Source organism: Ceratotherium simum, chromosome 20, assembly GCF_057802395.1.
Source record: "Ceratotherium simum simum isolate JZ-2026a chromosome 20, ASM5780239v1, whole genome shotgun sequence".
Taxonomy (NCBI): Eukaryota; Metazoa; Chordata; class Mammalia; order Perissodactyla; family Rhinocerotidae; genus Ceratotherium; species Ceratotherium simum.
Genome location: NC_141919.1, coordinates 29,654,241 through 29,679,683, shown reverse-complemented (window position 1 = coordinate 29,679,683; position 25,443 = coordinate 29,654,241). Strand labels below are relative to the sequence as shown.

The following is a 25,443-nucleotide window of genomic DNA, read 5'->3' as shown; positions in this document are numbered from 1 at the left end:
CTCATATTTATAAGGTACTATTCCAATCAATGGATCTATACCAATAAAACTAGTCATGGAACACATCTTGGCGGTAAGTGCTTTCTATGATCTTTCATCCTATACCTGTAGAATGTTTATTTAGCACAGGACAGATTCAAAGAATCAGATGTTTCAAAGGAAGTAGTACTCATATCTGGGTACAAAAATCAGAAGAAATAAAACAGATATTTGATGAGATGATCTTTAAAGGGTGGGTGCGATTCAACATACAGGTGATCCTAGTAAAACTTTCTGGCTAAAAAAAATACATAATTTTATTCAGACAATTCTGGAGTTGAGGGTTTTGGTAGTAAAGGGGTAGAAATTTAGAATGGAAAATGGATTCAGGCAGCACTCCATTTGTGGTGGGCTCCGAATGCTGGTAGAATGTTTGGACTTTGGTCAGTAATCACAAACCACTGAGTTTTTTTGAGCTTGGAAGTTACATAATCAAACTTGTACTTTATTAAAGTTAATTGGGCAGCACAGTGGGGAATGAATTGGGACCAATCAGAAGAAGGTTGAGAACAGAAGAATACACAAAAGATTATTATTGTACTGTCCAAAGAACAGTAGAGACATTTGTACTGGAAAGATGGGTTTTTGGTGGTGAGAGAAGGAGAGAAAACGTGACCTTAAAGAACTGAAAGCAGATAACTAAGCAAGAATGGTGTTTCTATATTTATAAAACAAGCACTGACTTGAATAGACTATTTAAAGTAATTGTACATGTGGGAAAGAATAGTTTCTGGTTTGTTTCTTTAAATTTCTGCTGGACTTGTTTAGTGTTACTAGTAATTTTAGAGATATGGCCAATGAGTTTGGAAAATCAGGATGATTTGGAATATATATGATTTGGAATAGATATGATTATATAGAAAAAAACATTTGCAGACAGATGAATGCTCTGTCCACCTAATACAGTGTACCTACCTAGTTAAAAATGAAAACTTCAGAACCAATCAGAAGTTGGAGGATCTTTTCTACTAAACTGATCAATTATGTTGATATTTTATAGGAAACCATGAAACTTTTTAATTACTCTCATTAAGAGTTCTGTGGAACTACGAATCCATCCACTTCTGTTCAGATTCTATTATTATTTCTTGTCTGTGACATTTTGTTGTGTTTTAATTAGTGAGGCCTAACTCTGACCAAACTCTGTGTCACTGTACCTTTTAGCCCAGGCCCAATAAGAGGGAATATTAAGGTGACATCTGACCAGCCACAGTGGTATCAAACCTACGTTATCACCCATTGATTCAGTCAGCAGACATTTTTTGACATCTGCCTATAGTCCAGGTTCTGTGCTTAGTGATGGTGATATAAAGAGTGTGGAGATTCTCAGAGCTTAATAGAGTACAAATATACGCAAGAAAAATGCAGATAGATAGGAAATAAGAAAAAGAAAAGTATGTGAGACCAGAAGCAAGGCAGATTCATTCCCCTTAGTGGACTGCAGGAAGCTTTGTAAAGAAAGTGATATTTCACATAAAAAGGGCAATTGACAACTAACTCATTTCTTCTTTCTCTCTTCCTATCTCCATGCTCCTCTTCCTTTGCTTCCTCAAATATTTAGAGTACCTATAGTGCTTAAAGCACTCTGAGAAGAGCTTTTGGCTCCAGTCAGACATGAATCTGTTCTCAAACAGCTGAGAGAGAACATTATACAAAGTATGTACATTCAGTAGATATTGTTAAGTGACACAACTGAAGTAGAAGATAAGCATAAAAGTATGAGACAAAGACAGAGAAAGGTTTGAAAAGTGGCTGAAACAGAGTAGTCTTGATGTCTTTGCTGTGCTCCCTGTTTTGAAAGCTGTCCCTGAATGCAGGCAGAAACATCCCCACCTATGCTTGGGGACATTGCTACATCTGGGAAGCAAGGTGAGATCTGGTGACTGAGATTCCAGTCCAGGATACAATGACCCACTTGTCACTGGTCATTTATAATCCCCAGCCTGTGAAGGGATATACTCCCTGTTACACAGAAATCAACTTCTGGTATTTCACTTCTGAGTGAGTTTCTGAAAATCATTTTCTGAAACCCTATTTGAAAGATGCTTGAAAAATAATTTCATGACTCTGTGTGGCTTTCTTGCTAAAAATGTGAAAACTCAACTTGGTTGGTGGACACAGAAGTCTTATTAGCTTTGAAAAACTGCTGTGCTTCACGATTTACCCTCATTTTTTTTCTCTCTCTCTCTCTTCCTAACCATTGAGTCTTGAAGCACATTCTTTCATTAAGGAGATTCAGCACTCTCTACAGTAGTTGATTTCGAGTCATTAACATCCTGCAGCCTGTCCTAGTCTTGAAAGATAAGAGCCAGCCTTGTGCAAATGAAATTTTAAACAAATGTTGCCTTACTTTTCTATCATTCTCTTAAACAATACGAACTCTGTTTGGCCATGGATCCAATAATAAAATTGTAGTTTAAAATTTAATGTCATTTCCAGGTTATGTCCCATGAAATTGACATTCTATAGATATTGAAACCAAGCTTTTCTGCTTTTAAAGAATCTTGTTATCCCTCCCAAGAAATATCTGTGATTCATTTCCATCATGTGCCCCATTCTTGTGCCATTCAGTAAAAGGAAGCCTGCTCCACCAGTTTTTGGTCTCTGTAGATTTCCCCTCTGTTGAGTGATTAATTACTAGCTTTCTGGTGACTTCTTCAATTTTTCTGTATTTTAAAATATTCCTTCATTTCAAAAATTCTCTAGTGTAAGATACAAACACTAAATGGAACATAAGTAACTGCAATTATTTTCCTCCCCATTCAGCTTGCCTTTACTACCAAAGACAACATTTGAAAAATGTGTACAAAATCATAAAAGTTTAAAAATTTAAACACTAGGTGATGAGTTTCCTCAGTGAAAACATTAGCATTTAAAGGTTAAAGTGACAAAAATTGTGCTTATTCCTTACATTACTAATAAAGTACCCATTTATGTTAGCAATAGTTGTATTTTTAAAAGATGCTGCAAATATATAAAGATAAGTGGCCTCTGAATATTTAAACACAATAGATTTAAAACAACAAAACCAAAACGCACTTTTATTGTTAGGAAATACTGAAATCCACTGCTTAATATATGAGTTAATGGGACTTCTTGACAAATCACCTGTTAAATTTTAGCTGACAGCTTGTCATATATTAATTATAAATAATTGTAATATATGGGTATCATAATGCCTGCAACCAAAAAAAAAATAGGAAAGGTAATTAGAGTATATCCTTTGTTTTCCCCCTTCACTTCTTGCTCACAAGAAAAAAATGACCCAATGTTTCACTTGGGTTGGGATAGTGCCAATGGTTAATGGAATGCCCCACTCTACTAAAGAATTTAATGGGAATATCCATTTGTCACAGTCGCATGCTGTAATCTCCAGTAGCAGAGCCAATGGAAAATAGCATCGTACCATAACGTCCTCTACACACTGCAGGTGAGGGTGAAATGCAGCAGCCGAACTGAACAGAGTCAGGGTAGAACGCCTGGCTTTTCTAGGCCTTTCTTCAGAGAAAGATGCAGATTTCTTTTTTTTAAGAGAAGAGTGCTGCCTGACAGCAACAAGAAATGTCATCCTGGAGAAAAAGAAAGTGCATTTCTTCCATATGGAGAAAAGTGTGAATGTTTGCATAGCATGTCTCAGAATCTCTACCTACCTGTTTGTTTACTGGAAGACCATCTGTTTGTAAAGAGACTTTAGATAGTGGAATCAGAAAGACCAAGATTAGATGATCATTTCAATCACCTCCTAGTTCTGAATTTGAGCTTTCAAATCTGAAGAATGGGAACAGCAGCACCTAAACTTGCAGCGTTACTGGTAGAATCCAAAGGACTATATGAATCAAAAAATTAGCATGACACCTGAGTGACTGTCTGCCTTTCTGCTTCGCAATTTAGGTGGCATTATGGTGTAGTCTGATTACTTTATATGTGGATATCTTGTGTTCTCAAATGAAATAACGTATTGTTTAGTTTAGGGACTATGTTTATATATATTTGATTTATCTTTCTCACGTGCCACTTCTGTGTTGGGGACAAGAAGTAAGCTATGGAGAAACGCTGTATGAATTAAATTTGAAAAACTCTCTGAAATAAACATTTTAACTCTTGTAGAGATTAATATTTAAGTTATTTGAGGATTAAAACCATTCCTTATTATTCCATTTATGCGTGTAGCAGCGAATTAATGAAGTATTTTAGGCACAGCTAGCACCTATAGGAAGAGGTCTCAGATATTGATTTCAGTGCTTTATGACACTGTTCACTATCTTCAGAGTATGCCACTTGAACCTAGGTTGTGATTTCTCCATTCTAACTGGATTTAATACAAACCACTGTAGCCCTCACAAAGAAAATACGATCAGCAACAATTATTCAATTCCCTAAATAATAATTTATAATCAGAATAGAAGTAAAAACACAAGATTTGAAGTCAAACAGATGTAAGTTCGAAATCCTAGCTTGGCCACTTGCTAGCTACGTCAGCTTGGTCAGATTACTTACCCTCTCTGTTCCCGTTTCCTCACTTAAACAACAGGGCTAATAATACTTAACTAGCAGGGCAGTTTTTAAGATTCGAGGTGAGGCAGCATCTTTGAAACTTTTTCTTTTAGTCACTAGCCACATGATGGAAACATAAGTTTTACAAAACTACTTAGTACCTATAATGCACTCTTCTTTCCTTTACTACATGCATACTACTTTCATTTCTTTTGCTTAAAGATTTGTTCATGACCCACAAAAGGTCATGATGTGCCTTTTGAAACACAGTGAGATAGCCTGATGTTTAGTACGTAATACAAGTGTAACAAGTGATTACTATTATTATTATGATTCTTTTTAATCTTCTTTTTAGGATGCTTCATGATAGATGAGAGTAAAATCTTTCGAGTACTTCTAGGAACTAACTCCCTTGGATGGGATCCAAAATAGACTCATACTCATCAGATGTTGAATTATGCACTAGAGAGGGTTGTGCTATAGCAAAGCTCCTGTGTGCTATTCATCACAGATGTCAGAGCTGGAGAGGAAGTAAGAAAAAGTCTAGTTCCATTGCTTAATTTTCCTTCATGGAAGTATAGTTTTACAATATTCTATATTTATTGCTCATCGATAAGTTGGAAAAACAGCTTCTTTGATCCAGAACTGGGAGGTAATTAGGAATAGCTGGGGGGAGGAGGAGACTAGATCATATCTGGATTTTTGTTCTGCTTCTGCCACCAAATAATTGGGTCACCTTAAACTCTCAGGGTCTCAGTTTCCTTACCTATAAAATTAGGTGATTTCAACAGATGATCTGTCGATAGCCAGCTAGATCTGGGATAGCCTCCCTCTGATGTTCTTTGACTTCAAATCTCCAAATGGCAAACTATCCCAGAGGTTGTATTAGAGTGCCACGGGACGCTGGTTTGTCATAAATCTGCTCTGAAAGCATTAATATGTGTATATTGGGCTGCAGAACACTACTCCCACCACTACTCAGATGTGCAGAGAAAGTCTGTCTCCTTTGTTTGCTCTATCTCCTCTTCCTCCACAGCATCACCCTGAATAATGCCATCTCTTTTGTACAATAATAGCTCAGACTCTCTAGTCACCTCCTCGACTGCTACTTCTTTCTCCAAGATGTTTGGTTGCGGTGGGACAGGAACGTCTAGGGCCTCATGATGTCATGTTGGGTCCTTGGGCTTCTGTCATTTACTTATACTGTCCTCCGTCTCCTCTGATTTCCACTGCTTGTTGCTCACCTTGGGAATGATCACTGCTAAATTCTCTAGCTAACTTGCTGCCAGTGGGGTAGGTTGATATTTCCTCAACGATGCTCCCAGATAGCAGTCACACTTCCCTACTGGGATCTTCTTAAATAAGGTCAGATCTGGTCAGATCTTCTTAAATGAGGGATGTGTGTCTCTCCACCAAAGACAACAGCAGAGGAATATTAGGGTTTTAAAAACTTTCTGTCTGTTCCTCTAACATCCAACTTTGCAAGAGGAAAATGAGACTCAGTTGATGGGGGAGAAGGTGGCAATGAGAAAGCCAATTCAGAGTTTAGACCTTGAGTGAGAATCACCTATGGAGACTCAGATTTTTGGATCCATCCTTAGGGCACAGGGAGGAGGAATCCATCATACCTGCTCAGCCTTTCAGTTCCTTGTGTCATCAGAAAGACTGGAGGGTAAACCTGGCTCTGGGGGCTCGCACAGGAATAGATTTCTTCTTGATTTTCACTGTAAGCCTAACCATAAAAAAAAGAACAAGGAAGAGTCATGCCAAGATGATCCTCCCCCCTCCCCTCAAATTGCTGGAAAACTAAACTTCATTTAGCAAGACTCCTTTCAAAAATATATGACTTCTTTTTGGAGCACACAGGGGGCAGAGGATTACTGACCAATCCTTCAGTGCCTTTCAGGAGCACAGCATGCAGATGGTGGGAACAAATGGGCAGCTTGAAACAACAGTCAGGATGCGGGATCATTAGGCTGAATCTAAGGGGGTCTGCTTACCTTTGCTCTTTCAAAGACAGCCTCGGGCCTGCAAGAATAAGTATTGTGCGTATGTGCTGGCCTGAACACAGAATGAGCGAGAGAGGTGGCTGGAGGCCCTGCCTTTATTTAACCTTTCTGACCAAGTTTCAAAAAAAAATTTTGATAGGCCAATTGCCAATGGTGGCTTCCAGCCGCTGACTTCTTCCACTCCTAGGAGGAGTGAAGAAGGTTGAAATTCGCCTCTTAGCTAACAATCCACACAGTGTCTGCTGTGGATGAAGGGTTCTGTGGATGAAGCTTGTGTAGCCCAACAACTGAGCGCATGTCTAGGGAGAGGGTTTTATGGTGTCCTTCAGAGAAGTGGGGGAACACTGCATTTCCAACATCATAAAAGCAAGTAGCATAGAAGCAAAACAAGAGTTATTACACTGATTAATTCGATATTTCCCTTTCTTCTTCTCTGACTCCAAAGTGGATCCTACAAGCATCCCAGAATGAGGCTGCCAAGGTGAACTGGGGCGGACACAAACTGTCTCATCAAGGCGCGCTCTTTATGTTATCATAACTGTTTGGAATGGGGCGCGACCAGCATTTTTTTCTCCCGTGCGCGGGGATGCAGAGCAGGAAGCGCCTGGGTGTGCATCTCTTAGCAGATGAGTGAATTTGTTAGAAGGGGTCTTTTCTGGCCTAGTGGATGAATGCTGGAGAGTGACGTCACCCCGCCCCCTCCTCTGTGAGAGAGAGAGAGAGTGTGTGTGTGTGTGTGTGTGGTGCGCCTCCTTCGCCCAGCTCTCCTGCCTGCCCCTCCTTCGTCCAGCTCTCCGGCCCTTTCAGCGGGTCAGTGGTCCAGATTCAGCGATTCGCCAGCGGGCGCCGCGGGCCTGGCTCTCCCCGCGCCCCGGCGCGCCCACACTCCCACTCCGGCGCTGGCAACGCGCGCACACAATCCTCTAGCGCTGGGGCACCGCGATTCCGTGGGATCCCCAGCACGTTACGAGGATTTTAGAAATCACCCAGAAAGGAAACAAAGAGAGAAGCTTTTCCAATCACTTTCCCGAGCTTTTTCATTTAATTTCCCCACCAAACCACCTCGCCTCCAACCGTAACCACCAGGTTCACGCCAGGCCCAAGGACTGGGCTGGACTGGCCATCCCACCTCCTGGCCCTCGACTCCTCTCGGGCCGGTCTCCAAGCGTCGCCTCGCCCCCTCTCCTCCGCCTCCCCTCTTCCCCCGCCGGCCTCAGTTTCTGGTTACCTCTCGCGTGCGCTTCACTTTTGGGGGGAAGAAGAGACGAAGGGGAGGGAGGCGCTGAGGGGGGCAGCCGAGTTGCTATTTGTGGCCAAAGAATCCTCTTTAAAAGCAGCAGCAGCAGGAAGGAGGAAAGAGGCGAGGCGGAGGCAGGAGAGGAGACGCGGCCCCGGACCCCCCAGCCGCGAGCGGCGGAGCATCGAGGAGCGGGAGGAGGCAGAGCAGCAGGAGGAGGAGGGAGAGGAGACACACAGCGGCGGCGGCAGCCGGGGAAGCGAGCGCTGGGCGAGCAGGAGGAACGGGAGGAGGAGAAACCGCCGCGGACGCCGCGGGCTCAGAAGGGCCAGGAGGACGGCCCGGGAAGACGAGGAGGAGGAGGCGGAGGAGGAGGAGGAGAAGGGGGTAGGGGTGGAGGGAGGGCGGGGGGACGCGCTCCTTTGGATGCTGGATTTCGGGTTTTTGGACTCACTCGCTGACTCTCCTCCACTTCCTCGCTGTGGACTGGGCTGGCCGCACGAGGGCCGGGCGGCGGCAGCGACCAAGGGGACTTCGGCGGCGGCGGCCGCAGCTCCGCGGGATTAAATTGGCCGCCCGGAGGCGGCGGCTGGGGCAGGCGCGGGCTGCGCGGCCGTGGCGGGGCGCGAAGGCGCTGGAGGAAAGTGCTGGTGGCGGCGCGGGAGGCGGTGGCGGCGGCTGCCCGGAGCCAACATGACCAGGTAAGTCCCCGAGCTGACCCGGTCCGCCCCGCTGTGTCCTCCCGTCTCCGCGCCTGGGGCTTTCCCTGAGCCCGGCTCCGGCAGCCCGCGCCTCTCGGGCCGGAGCTACGCGCTCCCGCGTCCGCGAGCCCAGCGCCCCGGCACCGGAGCGCACACAGTTTGCTCTTCTGAAGCTCCTTGGGCAGAGGTCCTCCACTGCGCGGGTCGCTTCTCACTTAAAGATTCGGACCAGGGAGAGTGGCAATTCTGGAGAAAGAGGGTGTTTGGATATGTGTATTTGTGCGACCCTCGCTCTCTCCTCCTGGGGTGGGCGTAGTATTGGGGGAAATGTGGAGCGGTGGGGCAATCCGACCCTACCCCGAGATTCTGCCACTGCATATATTTTTTTAAGAGGCAGTGATCACTGTTTAAGGAGGGCTGGTTGTGGTGAGGGGGCGATTTCTTTTTCTTTCTTTCCTCTGAACTAGTGGGGAGAAGGAAAAACAGCAGGGATCAAGTCTACGCGGCTGCCATAGAGGAGGGGGATTGTTTTGGAGACCTTTCCATGGCAGAATCAGAGCTCGTAGTTCTGCTACGGGAATCTGCTGTTCCTACACACTCATCCCGTAGGGAAGGGAACGCAGAATTTGCAATGAAAAGCCCAAGTTGTAGGAAACAATTTAAAAGGAAAGCCACTAGTAAACCAAAGGTTCTTTGCTTTTCTATCGATTTATTGTAGTTTTTATATAGGCATGTAGAAAACTTGCCTTGTTTATCTGTGAGGTTGCTTTGCATTTAGAAGCATTAACAAATGAAGTCAGTTTTCTTATGCTTTTAAAAAAATCTTGAACCCTAATTGTGAGCTTGGCTTTCATTAATTGGGTGTTCCAGGGTTCTGAATAGTGGTTCCATTCTCCAAAACCCGGAATATCACAATCCGCTTGTATTGTTTCCAGCTCGCCTCCCAGTACACGACTTGCCAAATGTCTCCTCTGTTTTCTAAAATTCTTAGAGTGATCCCCCAGACCAATCTAGAGGAAGCACCCCGGGAAGATTCCTGAGGGGTCGCTCTCCCTGTATTTTCTCTTAAAGTTGTTTTTTTTTTTCTTTCCTTTTACGTGCCCACAGACACAGTGCCAGGACTTAGAGCGTAGGGAACACATTTTGAGCCTCTCAGAGACTGGTAACTGCTTGTGACTTGAGATAGATTTGCTGTTGGACTTCCAGAGCTACAAATGGGAACCTTTCTCTTTGGTGTGCTCTTTCCAGCCATCCTGTAGCACACATGGGGAGTTAGTCCAACTGTAGACACTTCTAACCATTTTGGCTATTCCATCTGTGTTTCAAAGTGTACACACCCACTACTCAACTTGAGTAAAAGCGGGGTGATGTACCAAAACTTGAAATATTCTGATTTAAAGGAATGTTTAGATGATACCAACTTAAAAATTATGTAATATCGGTAATATGATGATATCCAGGACAATGCCTAGTAGATATTACTCTTATTTTGAAAACATATTCAGTTATATGCCACAGATGGATATTATTTTATTGAAATAGTAAAGAGAGAATAAATTTTCAGGGCTTGATGTCCGAATTCTTGAAACAGATGTCCTAAATGGACAATAGAAAGAAAATTTCCCTACCTCCCACCTCCCATAATTATGTACTGTACTTTGCTTTTCAGTGGAGCTAGCAGTTCTGTGACAGATTTCTTAAATTCACCCTCATGCTATCAGCTATTATTGTACTTTCAAAGTGTGAAATTGACAACCTGGTCAGTTTCATGAATTCAGCTGTCAGATTGTGTCCAGTTAAAAATTGCTAAAAGCTGTAAATGTGCCTGCCTGGAATTTTCTTTTGTAAAGGAAAGACAGCAAAGGGTTGAGGATTAAGGGGTGTTGTTAATTGTAGATCTTTTAAAATAGATTCACTCCAATGTGAGTTTTATCGCTGGCTGTTATTAGGAAATACATTTAGACTTCTACTATTGTAAAAGTGGCATTCAGTTTGTATCTATATTTCATTTTAAATAGTGAGCACTTTGCATAGAAATAATCTGTTCATAAAGCCTTCAGTAATAATAGTGTAATAGGAATGAGATTCAAAGAGGAAAAGTGTCTCTCGAAGACGTTTTAATATATATGAGTAATATATTACTTTTGTAATGACATGTAAAGAGGTGGATGAATTAAATATTTTATTGTGGAGGTTATATAACACAAATTCTTTGTGGACCAGTGCAGTTGTAGTTACTAAAGTAATGAAATGCAGTGATCTATTTTAATATATATGTATTTCAGTCGATAACCATGAAACTACTTTAAGTATTAAATACAGTGATTTGATTTGCCTTTTAAGGTTGACGTTCATTTAAAGCTAGAATATCTCAAAGTGAGAACTAAGAATCGGAATCCCCTCATCTGCTGCTATTTGCTAAGCCACTAGGGGCCTGTATAACTGTTCTTATATCCAGGAGACATCCTTGTATGGCATATGCAAACCCTTCCTAGAGAGACATTTAAAAAAAATTCAAGTAGGTCGTCCCCTAAGTTTTTATTTTGTCCTTTTTAACCCATTAACTCATGCTCTAATGTTAGTATAGACATTGATTGAAGCGTCTTACAAGAACATTATTTAGAGCTGCTCTGAAACTATGGTGGTGTAAGGATGATTTTTCATATGGAGTGTGAAACATAGAAGAGGTGTTTGTGCAAATTCATATGTGATCCCAGTTTCTCACTGTATGTCAATGATAAACAGATAGGAACATTAATAACTTTTCTTTATTGGACTGATAAGGATGTTATTTGTGTAATGTAGGGTTAAAAGATAAATGAAGCAGAATTACTTTAAGGAAAGTATAGTCATAGATTGATGGTGTGATTAAACTAGCTTTATAAGTGCTGTGCAAGGCAGTATGGAAGGAGAATCTGAGGCTGTGACTACAGTTTAGTCAGCACTTGAGGGACCTGGACTGAAGATGCACTATACCTTTTTAAGTGTCAGTTTCACAAATTTGAAATCGACCAGCCGTGGCAGTCTTGATGGACAGTAGGCAATAAGGTCAAGTATACTTACACTGTTCTTTTGTTGATTTTCAGTTTTTCAAACTGACAAGGGTGACTATTTGTAAAAGAGCACCCTATAAGTATTTGCATATTGGATTTCCTTCAGACCAAACTTGATTTATCAAGCCGTTGAACGATTCTATTTTTAAAAGGATTCTATGGATAAATAAGAATTCATTAACACAATCACATAGGAAAAGTGCCATTTCAGGAAAGATGGGTTTCTCAAGGCGATTTTGCTTTAAAACTACCCTTCTTTCGTTTCAGTGTGTATTTGTGAGTAGTCTTTTTTTTTTTTTTTTTTTTGTGAGGAAGGTCAGCCCTGAGTTAACATCCATGCTAATCCTCCTCTTTTTGCTGAGGAAGACCGGCTCTGAGCTAACATCTATTGCCAATCCTCCTCCTTTTTTTCCCCAAAGCCCCAGTAGATAGCTGTACGTCATAGTTGCACATCCATTCCAGTTGCTGCATGTGGGACGCGGCCCCAGCATGGCCGGAGAAGCTGTGTGCCGGTGCGGGCCAGGGATCCGAACCCGGGCCACCAGCAGTGGAGTGCAGGCACCCAACCACTAAGCCATGGGGCCGGCCCTGTGAGTAGTCTTAGATTTGAAGTATGTGTATACTCTAACTTGTGATTCTGAGACCATCAAACTTTTAGGCTCACATCTTCAAATCTATACATCAAACCTTTGGTCATGGGTACCTTTTTAATTCTCAAAAGTTTCTGGGAATCTTGAAAATAAACTTTACCTTTGATGTAGTGTATTCAACTTAGTGGCAAGAAAATATCCTTTTAGGATTCTTATTATAAGCACAGATATATGAGGTGCTAAATATAAAGATATAGTTATTCAGTTTTCCAGAGTATTCAAAGAATGTATTATTTTTTCCTATTGTCTTAAAGGGACAGTAGTTTTTGGTTGAAAAGATTAGTAGTAAATGAGTTATATTTTAAGCTAAGCCTACTGAGTATCTTATTACCTTATGGAGTTATTTACCTTTTATTTGTACTGTTTAGTTTCTTTGAAAAAATCTTTTAGGAAAGCTATTTACTTGTGATGGCATGAAGGCAACTTGTAGCCTCAGGCAAAGTCAATGTTTGAAAACATTTCTTTGTATATTATCAATGATCTGCCAAGAAAGAGCAAAGAGAAGAGTTGTTCTCTCTGTAAACTACAAGACTGAGGATTCCTATATAACATATCAACTGAAGAAATCTGATAATGTGAAAGAAGATTGCTTGGAAGAGATTTGTCAGTAAATTTCGTTCCAACAAATATCACTTGCTTAAGCGTCTGTAATTTTATAACACAGTGACATTTCCACCAAAAGATACGTTTGTTTGGGGATATGGTTTCTATATGGATAATCTCATTTGCTTTTAATTAGTAATTGGTAACACTTATTAAAATGTCATGCTTGACTTGCGTTTGTTTTGACAATTAAAGTGTTCAAATTCTTACCCCCCCTTTTTTTAAAAAAATGAAAATGTGGTTCAGCTCTCCACAATTAAGCCCTTAAGAGAGAGAGAGCTAAAAGAATATACGGTTTGTGCTTACTGATTATTCATTATATGAAATTATAGCCTCAGATGTAAAAGTTCAGCATTTTCTTTGCGTCATAAGTCTTGGGGAGGTCGAAGAGCAAATGCTTATACGCTACAGCAGTCTCTGATCTAATGTAATCTAAATAATAAAGTCATGACAATGGTGCTATACTGAAGCATTAATGAAATAGGATTCTCATAAGATGTATTTCACAAAATTACATTTCGGGCCCGTGCCGCTCGTTTCCGCTTTAATAAATTACCCACTTGCTTTCATGTAATCAACAGTTAGTTTGCATTTTCTTGTCTTAACATTTTATTTATAAAATATTTTTAAGACTTAGACATTAAAGTAATATACATATTATGTCCATATATGCTGTTGCACTGCTCAAAGCAACTTGTCAGGAAAAAAAATGGCTTAAAATAATGCCTGCAGTGTCCTGCCTCCTCCATCTCAAACTAATTCACTCAGTATCTTTCTGTTCATTATTTTCTATTTGATGCTGATATATTTAATAGGATCATATCAATACTTCTCGGTGGGTCTATAGCTTTTTTAAAATTACAAAACAGAAAGGTAAAACTGAACTTTTCCTTGGTGTTTCCACCTCTGCTGTTCCCCAAATCAAAACCCCATGTGTCATAGATCAGTAAATTAAATGGTAGAGATGACAATTTGGAAAGCTAAGACAACTGATTCTGTAAGTCAGCAGATCAGATGTACCAGTAGACAAATAGTGTTGAGACCACTTAGATGTTCCTCTCCCCACCTGCAGCAAGCCAGCCTTGCTCTCTTTTGCAAATGGCCGCTCTTAGGTGGCAGGTAGCTCCTCTTTGGCTTTTTCAGCGTTTATAATAAAATATAAGAGCAAAAGCAGCCATCTGAGGCTAGGCTTTCTTCTAGTTCTTTGACTTCACTGACCAGAAACACCTCTTAACTTTGACATTCAGATAACAATGTCAGGAGCGTTGTGACCTTTACCACATTGCTATTTACTGGATTTAAACATTGTAACTCTGTCAGTTTTCTGAGCTTGATTGAATTTATAAATTCTTAATTGTTTTTTTTTAACAGCCTTCGAGCTATATTCTCTAATGTAGCAGTAGCTAACCAAATTGAGATGTGCGAATTGCATTTAGAAAATAGCACTTCTCTGTATTGCTTTGAGATTAGGAGATATAGTACTTTCACATATATAAAATGATCGTTTGTAATCATTAGGTCCCAATAACAAGAGACTTCTTTTTCATGCTTCAGTAAATGGACTACTTTTATTAACAAAAAGATTTGTGTTAGTACTGATCTTATAAATAATTGAAAATCAGTTATTTAATCTTATTTAATCATGCAGGTATATAATGTATATAAGGATAATGATAAAGATTGCAAAATCTCAACTAGCTTCTTCCTTTTTTTTTGTTTTGCTGCAGTGAAAAGAACATAAATTTGAGGCAAAAAGAAGAATCAAGTAGTGAACATGCTATATTCAATAACGCTAGTTTCTATGATGGAGTTCTGCTATCTTTACCTATCTGCTATAAATTATTGCTACCTGACTTAAAAATTAAGACTTGTTGGATATGGGTGTTTTGTGTACATTTGCCCAATTTGCATTCCGTTGTGTGCATGCTATAATGACTACAGATGCTGGAACCACCTTTTCCCTTCCAGCACTTTACTGAAGTCTGTAGACACCAGTGTGCTGTAGTACACTATTTATCTCAGAAAACTTTTAGAGCAAAAGCTAGAAATGATTTTACCTAGAATGTACAAAGAGAACATTTTGCTCAAAATGTATTAATAGATTCCTGATAATATTTGATGTGGAGCTGCAGTCCAGGGGAAGAGATGTTTAGAAAAGCAGTTAATTAAAATACTGAACTGAAAGAATCGCCTTTTTTTTTTTCTTTAATGGTAGTGCATCTTAGAAAGCTCCTTAGCTCTTTGCCAGTGCACCTGTCCTTCCCTGAAAGCTCAGGTTTCAAGGGCAATGATGGATGGTGGGTGCCTGTAGCCAGTTGTGGGGTTTGCTCTGAGGTCAAATGTATCGATGGAGGATAAGAATTTATAGCCTTCTGTCTCTTCCTAAGATCCACCAGTACAATTTCACAGAGAAAAATTAGACTAGACGCATCAAATGCTGATCCAGTGTCCCATAATGGATCCAAAAGACATTTGTTTTCAATGTTTAAAATAATTTTTTCCTTTATCCCCCTTCCTAATGCTTTATCTCAACTAAAGGGACATATTGAGTGTGCTGATGGTTTCTTACTGCACAAGTAGGACCCGGCCTCCCTGTGAAAACATATTTGAACTACTTGTAATAGTAACTTAACTGAAATATTATTAAAGAATTTTAAGAGAGAAACAAAATATGTCTACCAGTTTTGACTTTTCAGGTTGAAAGAGTTCAATGTATTTTTAGATTCGTGATTCTATATCTTATTTTAAATAGATCTATCAAGATTATTTGGCTAATTGGGAATAATATAATCTATGGGAAATATCTCAAATATTCTAAATCTCTTTACTGGCCAAGTACTAATTTTCACTTTTTTCCTGGAGAGGAAAAAAGGAAGAAATTATAATATTTTCCTAGAGGAATAAATTTTGGGGAACATCTTCCATTGGAAATATCCCATGGATGGAAGTTGTTCCGAGTTCCTTCTTTGACCCCACTTTCTTTAGAAACATTGTTTCCTCTTCATTTGCTGTTTTGGCCTCTATGTCTCCATCTCCATTCTAAACTCTTGAACTGTCGTTTCATCTATGGCCCTCTTTAGGTCGCTGTCTATATTGTCTTCCAGGGTATTCCTATCCACTTCTCATAGAAGCAGTGATTCCTATATAGATGACCCTCAAAATAAATTTCCTATCTTCTCCCTGGAGCTCCAGACTTGAATTTTTTATCTGCTTGTTAGATGGTTGAGAAATAGAAGGCTCTCCTATATCTCAAACTCTGTGTTTTATAAACTTAAAATATTATCTTCCATCCGTACTCATATCTGCTTCTTTTTTCTTGGTACCTCATCATCTGATTTATCCCTGGACTAGAAACTTTGGTGTCATCTCTGTCTCCTTCCCTCTTTTCCATTTTTACCTTTATCTTGTTGTTTAGATGCTCAGCACAGCATTCGTAGCTTCCTATGTGGTCTTGGTGTCTTTTCATTTCTCCTCTTCAATTTTTTTCTTAAAAACTTTTGCTTTCTGAAACGCAAACCTCCTGAAACCTGCATACTCAAGTGTTAAATCCTCAGCACAGCGGTCAGAGCCCGTTGCAGTTAACCAGTTACCCCTAACTTGCGTGTCCAGCCTCCTCCCTCACCATAGCCCAGGTGCTCTGTCCTCCTGCAGTATCAGAGTCCCTGCGTCAGGGAGAAGACGCTGCTCTCAGGCACCTCCCTGGCTCTACCAATACTGTTCCTGGAATCCCCTTGCTCTCCTTACCGGTGTCCTAACTTACATCCTTTGAAATCCTTCTAATTATTCTCCCATTTTCTAATGCTCAGCTCAAGGGCTATGTCCTTTTCCTTGAATGTAGTTTGAGTTGAATTTAATTGAAATCATGAATGCAGAGAATAATTATTCATTTGAAACCTCTGATGATGCTCAGGACACTGAAATAGGTGAAAAACAAATTCCTGTTAATTTTCTTGATATTAGAAGTTCAGTAGTAGTGGTTGGTGTATAAAGTCCTGTAGCGCTAGTTGCTAACATTTACTGAGCACGAACTATGTGCCAGGCATTCAGCATAGTCCTTTATCTTCAGCATATGTTTAATCTCTAAAATAATGTTACGTGACTCAGATGCTTTTATTATCACCAGTTTATTCAAGAAGCTGGTTCATAGAGAGGTTAAGTAATTTGCCGAAGGTTGCGTAGCTAGATATAATAAAGATGGAAATTAAAGCCAAGATTTTAAGTCAAGCAATATTACAATCCCCAACTTTTATCCACTCTACTCTTAACCCCTCAATATGTTCTTGTGTCTGGCATGAATTAAAAAAAAAAGTATTTCACATATACCAGGCAAAAATACCCAAAGACATGGTGCTTTCTTGGCCAAAATTCAGAAAGACTCTTAAGCGTTATATAGGTTGTCCCTCTAACATTTCTGAAGAGTCTCTCCTGTTTCTTTCTCTGCTTGGGACTGGAGGCATTGAAAATTCTTTTTTTCTTAAACCTTTGGACTAGATGATCTTTTTTGGCAGTTGTTTTGCAGCTCTAAGATACTATGCTTTTAGGCCAGTGACACAACTGCCTGAGCTCTGGGGTCAGTCCTGGAGCAGGAGTGGTTAAATGAAATAATTCCACCAAGAATAGTTTTTAAAATCACAAAGGCTGGCATCTTCATAGCTGCCCAACAGGTAAGGAATCAAAAGCATTTTTATAAAGAGAAATATAGATCAGGCGGGCATATCTGAAGAACAGCTTCCCATCAGAGAAATGAAATTATGCCAAGTGACTGATATGTATGCATCTATTTATTGGCAGCCTGCCCTACACCATTTTATCTGGGAAATTTTGTCAATTATAATGTCTTCTAAAATACTCTGTTTTCATTGCTCACCTGTTAATTTCATTATCAGTAACAGAGATGATTTGTTAAGTTTTTCCCCAATTAACCTACTTTATAAAAGTTTAGCTTTTATTCTTTTTTTTGTAAGGACTCAGGGGCCTATTTCTGATTAATTTTGCTTTTATAAATAATACAATACAGGATGTTACCTTTGTTTGATGATTTGGAAAATTATTTTTTCTCTGACAACAAGGCACCCTGAAGTTTTAAATCAGACATGGTACATAAAATAAAGTTACATGGAGAATGCTTGGGTCTTTTATGGCTCTTCTAGTGTGCCAACGATTAAGTCTTCTTTGCCCAGGTTTCTAAAACTGCTTCTCACATGGGTAGACTGTCCTATTTAGCCATGTTTTCTATGAGTTAATCCATAAACACAACCTCCTAGAAGCCTGGAGTAGGGTGTACTACCTTCTTTGGGTAATGTGTAGTGAGGGTTCTTCCACAGTTAGATTCTTAGTAAATGCTTTTTGATCATAATGGTTATAAATTAAGAATGACAAGCTCAATAAATGTTGTTATGCATATTAAGATGCTACTTTAGGAAATGATTTCCTAAGTGTATTTGAATCTGATTTTTACTGTTGCCCAGATTCAACTTGAATTTGATTTATTTTTCTGAAAGAAAAATTAGGAAATACGTAATTTAAATTTTGATTTTAAATTTATCACTTAAAATATGGTTTCTCTAAATAATCTCTTGTTATTCCAAGTATACCAAAATATATGTTAACTTCTTTCAACTACCTTTTAATATGTTGGCTAGCATTTGTTCGCAAGGCTCCCATCATCATTTGCCTGGATTGCAGCCTTTCTGTGTTTAGTTGCGAACTCACTGTAGTTGCTTCTTGACTCTGTAGCCAGTGTGATCTTTGAGAAACTCAAATCTGGGGGGCTGGCGTAGTGGCATAGTGGTTGGGTTCGGTATGCTCCGCTTCGGTGGCTTGGTGTTCATGGGTTTGAATCCTGGGTATGGACCTACACCACTCATCAGCCATGTTGTAGCCGCAACCTACATACAAAAAGAGGAAGATTGGCACAGAAGTTAGCTCAGGGTGAATCTTCCTCAAGCAAAAAAGAGGAAGATTGGCAATAGATGTTAGCCCAGCGTGAATCTTCTTCACCAAAAAAAAAAAGAAAAAAGAAACTCAAATCTAATCATGTCATCTCTCTCCTTCAAATATTCCAGTGGCTCCCCATTCTCTCTATATAAAGCTTGAAATACTCAGCAAAAGTCACCTAGTCCTGATGTCCTTCCCCTGCCATGTCTCTTGCCGCCTCGCCATTCTTATTTTCATTTTCCTCCTCCCCTCTCCTTCCCCCACTCCCAACACCCATCCATTCCAACCACACTAAAGTATTTGCTGTTTCCCAGATGCACTACTTTGACCGTTCTGTCTATTTTGAGCATGCTTTCTCTCCTTCCATGTGGAAAGTCCTTTCCCCTTCCATTTTTGCCTAACTCACCTCTTCCTTCAGGTCTTACCTTAGCTGACAACTCTTCCAGGAAGGCTTCCCATCCTCCCAAGCCTGGATACCATTTCTGTATGCAATAAAAGAGCCCTAAATAAATTCTACAGTAGCATCTATCATAATTGCAAAATAATACAGTGACATTGTAATTGCCTATTTATGGTCTGATTCATTACAAATTCCTTGAAGCCGAGGCCCATGTCTTGTTCCCAGTCGTATCTCGAGCACCTAACCCATGGCCTGGCCTAGTCTGGTAGTAATATTGGTGCATTATTGTAGAGTATTCTGTGAACAAATCAGTGTGCCCAGAAAAATCAGAGGTAAATTAATTCATGGCCCAAATCTTACAGCCCATATGGTTAATATTTAACTCTACAATTTATGATACTATTGTCAGTTGCTCTTCAGTAATTAATTTTATTTTATTTGAGCTAAGCTCCACTTACCTACTTCCCTACCAAACAAGACAAAGCCAAATCTGAGTATACTGTGTGTATCTACTCGTATGCCACTAGACAAGACAAATCTGCCTTTACATCTGGCTGTGGTAGGAATTCCCAGATGCACTTAATTCTGACACATGGTCATTATTGAACCAAAAGCCATTGCCTGGCATGGTTATAGCTCGTATTTGTTTTCATTTTAAGGGGCCTCATCCAGGCTGCCAAATGTACAACAGGTGCCTTATTTTTATACTTGCCAATCTGTTGTTATTCAAATGACCGCCCTAACAGAGACTAATGGTATCTAATAAAAGTGATCTCAGTTCTGGCAAGCCAGGCTCACATGAGCAGAAGCCGTAGGAGCTGCGGTGTGTAAATATGCTGGCGGTGAGTGTGCCTGGTGAAGCAGACATTTTTCAGAAGGTGACAGATGTCTCACACATAGGCCCCTTGTATATGTTTAGCCTTGGATATTTTCCGCAGCCCAGTGTTACTGGAACACTAGGATTTATAACACCTAATCTTATTTTAGATGGACCTGCTGGGTGGCATGAGGACAGGACTGACTGTGCCAGCTTATCAATGAATGGCTGTGCCATGTCTGCAAGGCACAGCCAGGCAATCTTTTCATGCCAAACAGCTGGCATGTATGATGGCTTGTATTTCCTGTCATCAGAAATTTGCCTCGCTGATTTCATAAGGCCCTGAGAAGACTTTAATATTAACAGAAATAGCAGAGGAGTGAGTCAATTTGCAAATAGGAGCTGATGTTTGGACACTTTCATTCTAACAGTGTGTATGCCTTTGTGGGTTTTTTCATGCTTTATAGGAAGCTGGCTTAAGGAAACCTTTACCACCCAAGGAAATAACCTTTTGACAGCTGGCTATCAAAACTCAAAAGTATAAGTGATGATAAATGTTATAACCAGGTCTCATAGGAATATAGAAGTGCATTTTTTTTTTTGCAAGGATTTTAGAGACCTCATTTTATTCATTCACTCACCTGCTCTCCCATTAATGCATTCTTTAAAGCTCCATACATTAAACTCTGCTAAATGTAAAGCACGATGGGAATATAAGGATGAGCAAAACACTGCCAAGTACAGTTTGCACTGACAAATAGGCAGAGATATGGATTCTTAAGATTTTGGAAAATTCATGCTAGCATAATGTCCATTTCCAACTGGAGAGCTTTGTGTTGTCATGTGGAAAAAAGCTACTCAAATTCCACCATGATAATGGAACTTACAGGTTTCACTAAATAATAATAATCATCATCACTACTAGCATAGGAGAGGGTGGTTAGAGGCTTGGCTGCCTAGCCATACTTCACTTAGCTCCACAGTTAATTGAGCTCATCTAATTTCCTGTGACCTAGCGTATAGAATAGTTCTTAGGTTAGGATTTGGCTATTATTGGACCATCTTTTTGTATTATTTATACCTATCCTTTTTGAAAAGGATTTTTGGCAGCTATTAAATCATATGCTTCATTATCCTTAATAAATCACTTTGGTAGAACAGACAATGGATTATTGTACAGATGGTTAGTTTCTATGAGAAATTTTTAAAAATATGCATCTTCTTAGCCTCATTCTGAATGATATTTTGTTTCAAGGCAGTTTTAAAATAATAGAGCCCTTTCAGAGATATACCAAACTAGTCACCTAGTGACTATTGCACATGCTAAAAAAAAATGCATACTAAGTAAAAGTAATATAAATGTGCTGAACAATTTTTAATAAATGTAATAAAAAGGCCTGTTACCATTTCTGATTGTGTAAATTTTTCAAAATAGTTTTCGTCATTTAGAAGACAAGATGCACCATGATGTAGTAGGATTTTACAATAGTAATGTTCTTTGCAACTAGAATTGAGAAAAATAATGAAATAAGCATATAGATAAAAGCCTGTATCCATAAGCCTGTATGAACATGGTATTACTGACAGGTAACCGGGCAAATAAGTTATCTTTTAGATATTTTAAGCATAAGGCTCTTTCTTTTTGGATTATTTAGGTACCAGAGTGACAAATTACACTGTGTTTCCATATCTCTAGATGTGGACTAAACACAATTTTCTGTCTGTAAAATGGGCCACGTTGGTCTCTTTGTCATAGGGATGACCATTTCTCAGAGTGAATGGGGAATCTTCCAAAGGTCCTAGAAAGGGCTTCAGATTAAACCTCATGTTGTTTTGCTGAGGAAACTAAGACCTCAAGAATTGAAGAGACTTCACTGTCCCAGCTAGCCCTTCCACCTTGGTCTCTGGAACCCATGGCCATTCCTTTCTGTACTTAAGACTGTCCCTGTTATACTGCCAGAAATGGGGTCCTGGCCAATGCCTGGCTGGTTCTGAGATCGAGGAAGGTTCCACATCAGACAGCCTCTGCTTTGATGAGGAATCTACTGCCTTTTCTCATCAAGACTCGGGGGAAAGAACAGGGGACAGATCTTCTTTATCCTATTTTTTAACCAGAAGAAGCCAAGTCTCCTTATTACTTAATTAAAATTTAATTATAATTTCCACTGTGCTAGCTAAATTTCAAGTGGTCAGTGGCCATGTGTAGCTAGTGGCCATCATATAGAACAACTTGGACATAAAATATTTCCGTTGTTGCACAAAGTTGTATTGGACGACACTGGTCTACCTGATTGGTCTGAAACATCATTTGATATTTTGAAGGTCACACATGTAATAAAATAAAGATAGACCATTGAAATGTTGAGAATACCAATTGATCTTAGTAGGAAAGAGTGTACCTGCCAGATATAAGTGAAAGATATCGTGTCTCAGAACATCCTCAAGGAAAGTGAATTGATAGCGGGTTCTGTGCCTTTTGTCTAATGACAAATATGCGTGCTCTTTGATTTTGTCCCTGCCCAAAGTGGAGAAGTATACTTCTATGGAAGTCAAACAAGGAAACAAATTGAGTACTGTCAGGTCTACCACATCTCCTCTCAGATTTCCTCCAGGAGTCTTTTCTGTTGTTTTCCAGGTGGCTTTTGTCTGTTTTCAGCCCTTTTCACTGCAGAACTATATGAGAAGGATTAAAGAGGGGCAATATGGTTGAAGGAGGGGACTCAGTAGCATAACCATATAATTTAACATCAAAACAGGATGCTGTGAGAGTGAATGGGATGCTCTTAATGAGACAACAGGTGTAGCCTAAGTTGTCCTAGGCAAACGGGGTAGGTCTGATGTCTTAAAGTTCCATATGCAGAGCCGAACAAATGTGTCTTTGTTAGGGTGGCCGAAGTGGGCAGGAGGGAGACCTGGAGGAAATCCCGGGGATGCAGAAACGTTGCCTAGCCTCTTCTTGGCATCTTTCCTGCTGTCCTTTTGCTTTATTATAGTGCTCCTGAATTTTGTCAGAGATCAAGCCAATCCAATGTCACATGTAATTAACGCTGACAAGCGCATGTCAGAACAACCTGTTAGAAGCCATTGAAAGAAATGTGGGGGCAGATGAGGACCTCCAGACGCACCCCTGACAATCCAGCGGGGAAGAGAGGCAGAGCAGTAGGGACAATACTACGCCAATACCTTTACCACCTCTTGTCCCCGCCACCACACACGTTCTCCCTGCTGCCCAGGCAAGGGTTAAAGGCTCGGTTTAATGTTTCTGCAGAGCTGTAATAGAACATTCAGGAAAGGAGGAGGGATAAAAGGTAACCGACTTGGTAACAATTCCTGGAAACGTAGCCCCACTTTCTCCTCACCGGCATGTCCTTTGGTCACAGAACCTGAGATAATTGTTCCCAAATGCCTTTCTCTTTTCCTTTTACATCTTAAGTCTCTATCACCTCCCACAGAGAGCACCACAGGTTCTGGTATTTTTAGTTGCAGCATTTGCATTTTGCAGGTAGATTTTCTTTTTTTTTTTTGCATTATTACTATAGTTCTATCAAGAAGTTACTTTGTTTTAAATATTCTTTAGAAAGTCTGTAGCAACAGTTAGGTATAGTTTTTTGTTTGTTTATTTAATCAGTTCTGAGGCTCTCTTTGTTGGTATGTACCTCCAGTTTTATAATCAAAATTAGCAAAAGCAGGTTTCTGAGGGATAAGCGTTTTGTTTTTTTTTTTCTTTAATAATTTTATTTATTTATTTTTCCCTCAAAGCCCCAGTAGATATTTGTATGTCATAGTTGCACATCCTTCTAGTTGCTGTATGTGGGATGCGGCCTCAGCATGGCCAGAGAAGTGGTGCGTCGGTACACGCCCAGGATCTGAACCCAGGCCGCCAGCAGCGGAGTGCGCGCACTTAACTGCTAAGCCACCGGGCCGGCCCCGGGATAAGCGTTTTTAAAGGCAGTTGGAATCAATTTGTGTATTAAGCAATGCTTGTAGCTTTAAAAAAGATACAGTGGTCTCTGTTAGGGCCAGAGGATTGTCTCTACACAATGGTGAGGGTCTTCTGGTGTATAATAAATTAGTGTTTGCTCAACCATGGACTATGTGTCCCATGACCCCACCTCAGAAAATTTCTCAACTAAAATAAAAGTAATAATAATAATAAAGCTTGTTTTTATTTCTGTTATAACAGATTTATTCATTTATTTCCTTACTGAAGAGATTCCTGCCATTTTCAGTCCCCTGTAACCGAGTGGGAAAGTGGAAGGTCTACTTTGAGCCAATTAATCCATGAGAGTTTGGGGACACTCACCTCTTGCAAAGTCTCATTTTTCAAGTCTTGGGTTTTTATTGTGATTATACATACCATCTCTATCAGAAACCAAGGGGAAAATCAAGTTCCTCTTGTAATTACAGGTCTAAGTCTTGATGGTGACAGGAATATTGTGATAGGTCAGGAGCTGTATAAAAGAACCAAATGTTTTCACCCCAGAGAAATTTAATAGTCTGTCTCCTCAACCCCACCCCACTGCAGCCATGGCTTACAGTGCTCTAGGTAATAACGTAGAACTTGAATTTGTCGTTACAGAAGGGATGCTGAGAACTCGCAGTTAAGGAGACAGGGTGCTTCGCACATAACACTGATCCTTGTTGACAGAGTCTTTTGTACATATTGTTACGTGCACTGTAGAAGATGCAATATCAGATCCAGTACAGTACTGTAGGTAATTGATGTAATCAGTGCCAAAGGGTTGCTAAGTCCATTAAAAGGGCAATTAATCATTTTCAATTGTTTAATTATCTGAAAAAAATTAAGGATGGGCATGATTAGTTTTCAGAAGTATGTGGTTTATGTGTTAGTATTTTAGATTTATGTAATTAGAGGCCTACCAAATTAAATACTGAGCCCCAGGGGTAGCCTACATTCTGAGTAGAGACCAGAAACGCACAGAAATGTGGAACATTCCACTTGAGTGTATCTGACAAGAGGCAGAGTAAGAAAAGATAGTTTGGGGTACAATGGGATGATTTGAAAACAACATGAACTCAAAGTACTTTTTCTAATGTACTGCTTGAAGGCAGTGGCCAAGTTACACTCTTTTCACCTTTCTATACCCTAACTTTTGTTCATCTACTTTAAAGTCATAAAAGTAGTAGAACTTCGTTATAGAAAACTTAGAAACAAAAAAATAAATGTTGGTCATAATCCTGTCACCTGAAAACAATCCACCATTCTGCCCTGAATAAGTTTTCTAGTCCTTTATACTATATGATGAGTTTGCTATTCAGTACTTTGTCAGTTAACATTTTAGCATCAATGTATTTTTCCCATCTTGTTTCATCATGACCCTCATCTTTAATGGTTGCCCAATGTTTCATTGACTAGATGTGTCTATTTCCCTATTGTTGGACATAGTTTTTTGTTTTTCCCCATTTCTCTTGCTATTCTAAATATAAAGCTTTGAGAAACATTTTAGTGGAGACAGCTGTTTTTTTATTTTGCAATATTTGT

The 25,443-nt window shown here is 39.8% G+C and overlaps 1 protein-coding gene across 1 annotated transcript in view; it reads left to right on the top strand.

The window, feature by feature from the left end:
- The first annotated feature begins 8,229 nt into the window (after window positions 1-8,229).
- PTPRD (protein tyrosine phosphatase receptor type D) overlaps window positions 8,230-25,443 on the top strand; it is a 498,410-nt gene continuing 481,196 nt past the window's right edge. Inside the window, exon 1 of the mRNA XM_087444573.1 lies at window positions 8,230-8,480. The gene's annotated coding sequence lies outside the window, so the exon portion shown is untranslated. The remainder of the gene's footprint in view (window positions 8,481-25,443) is intronic.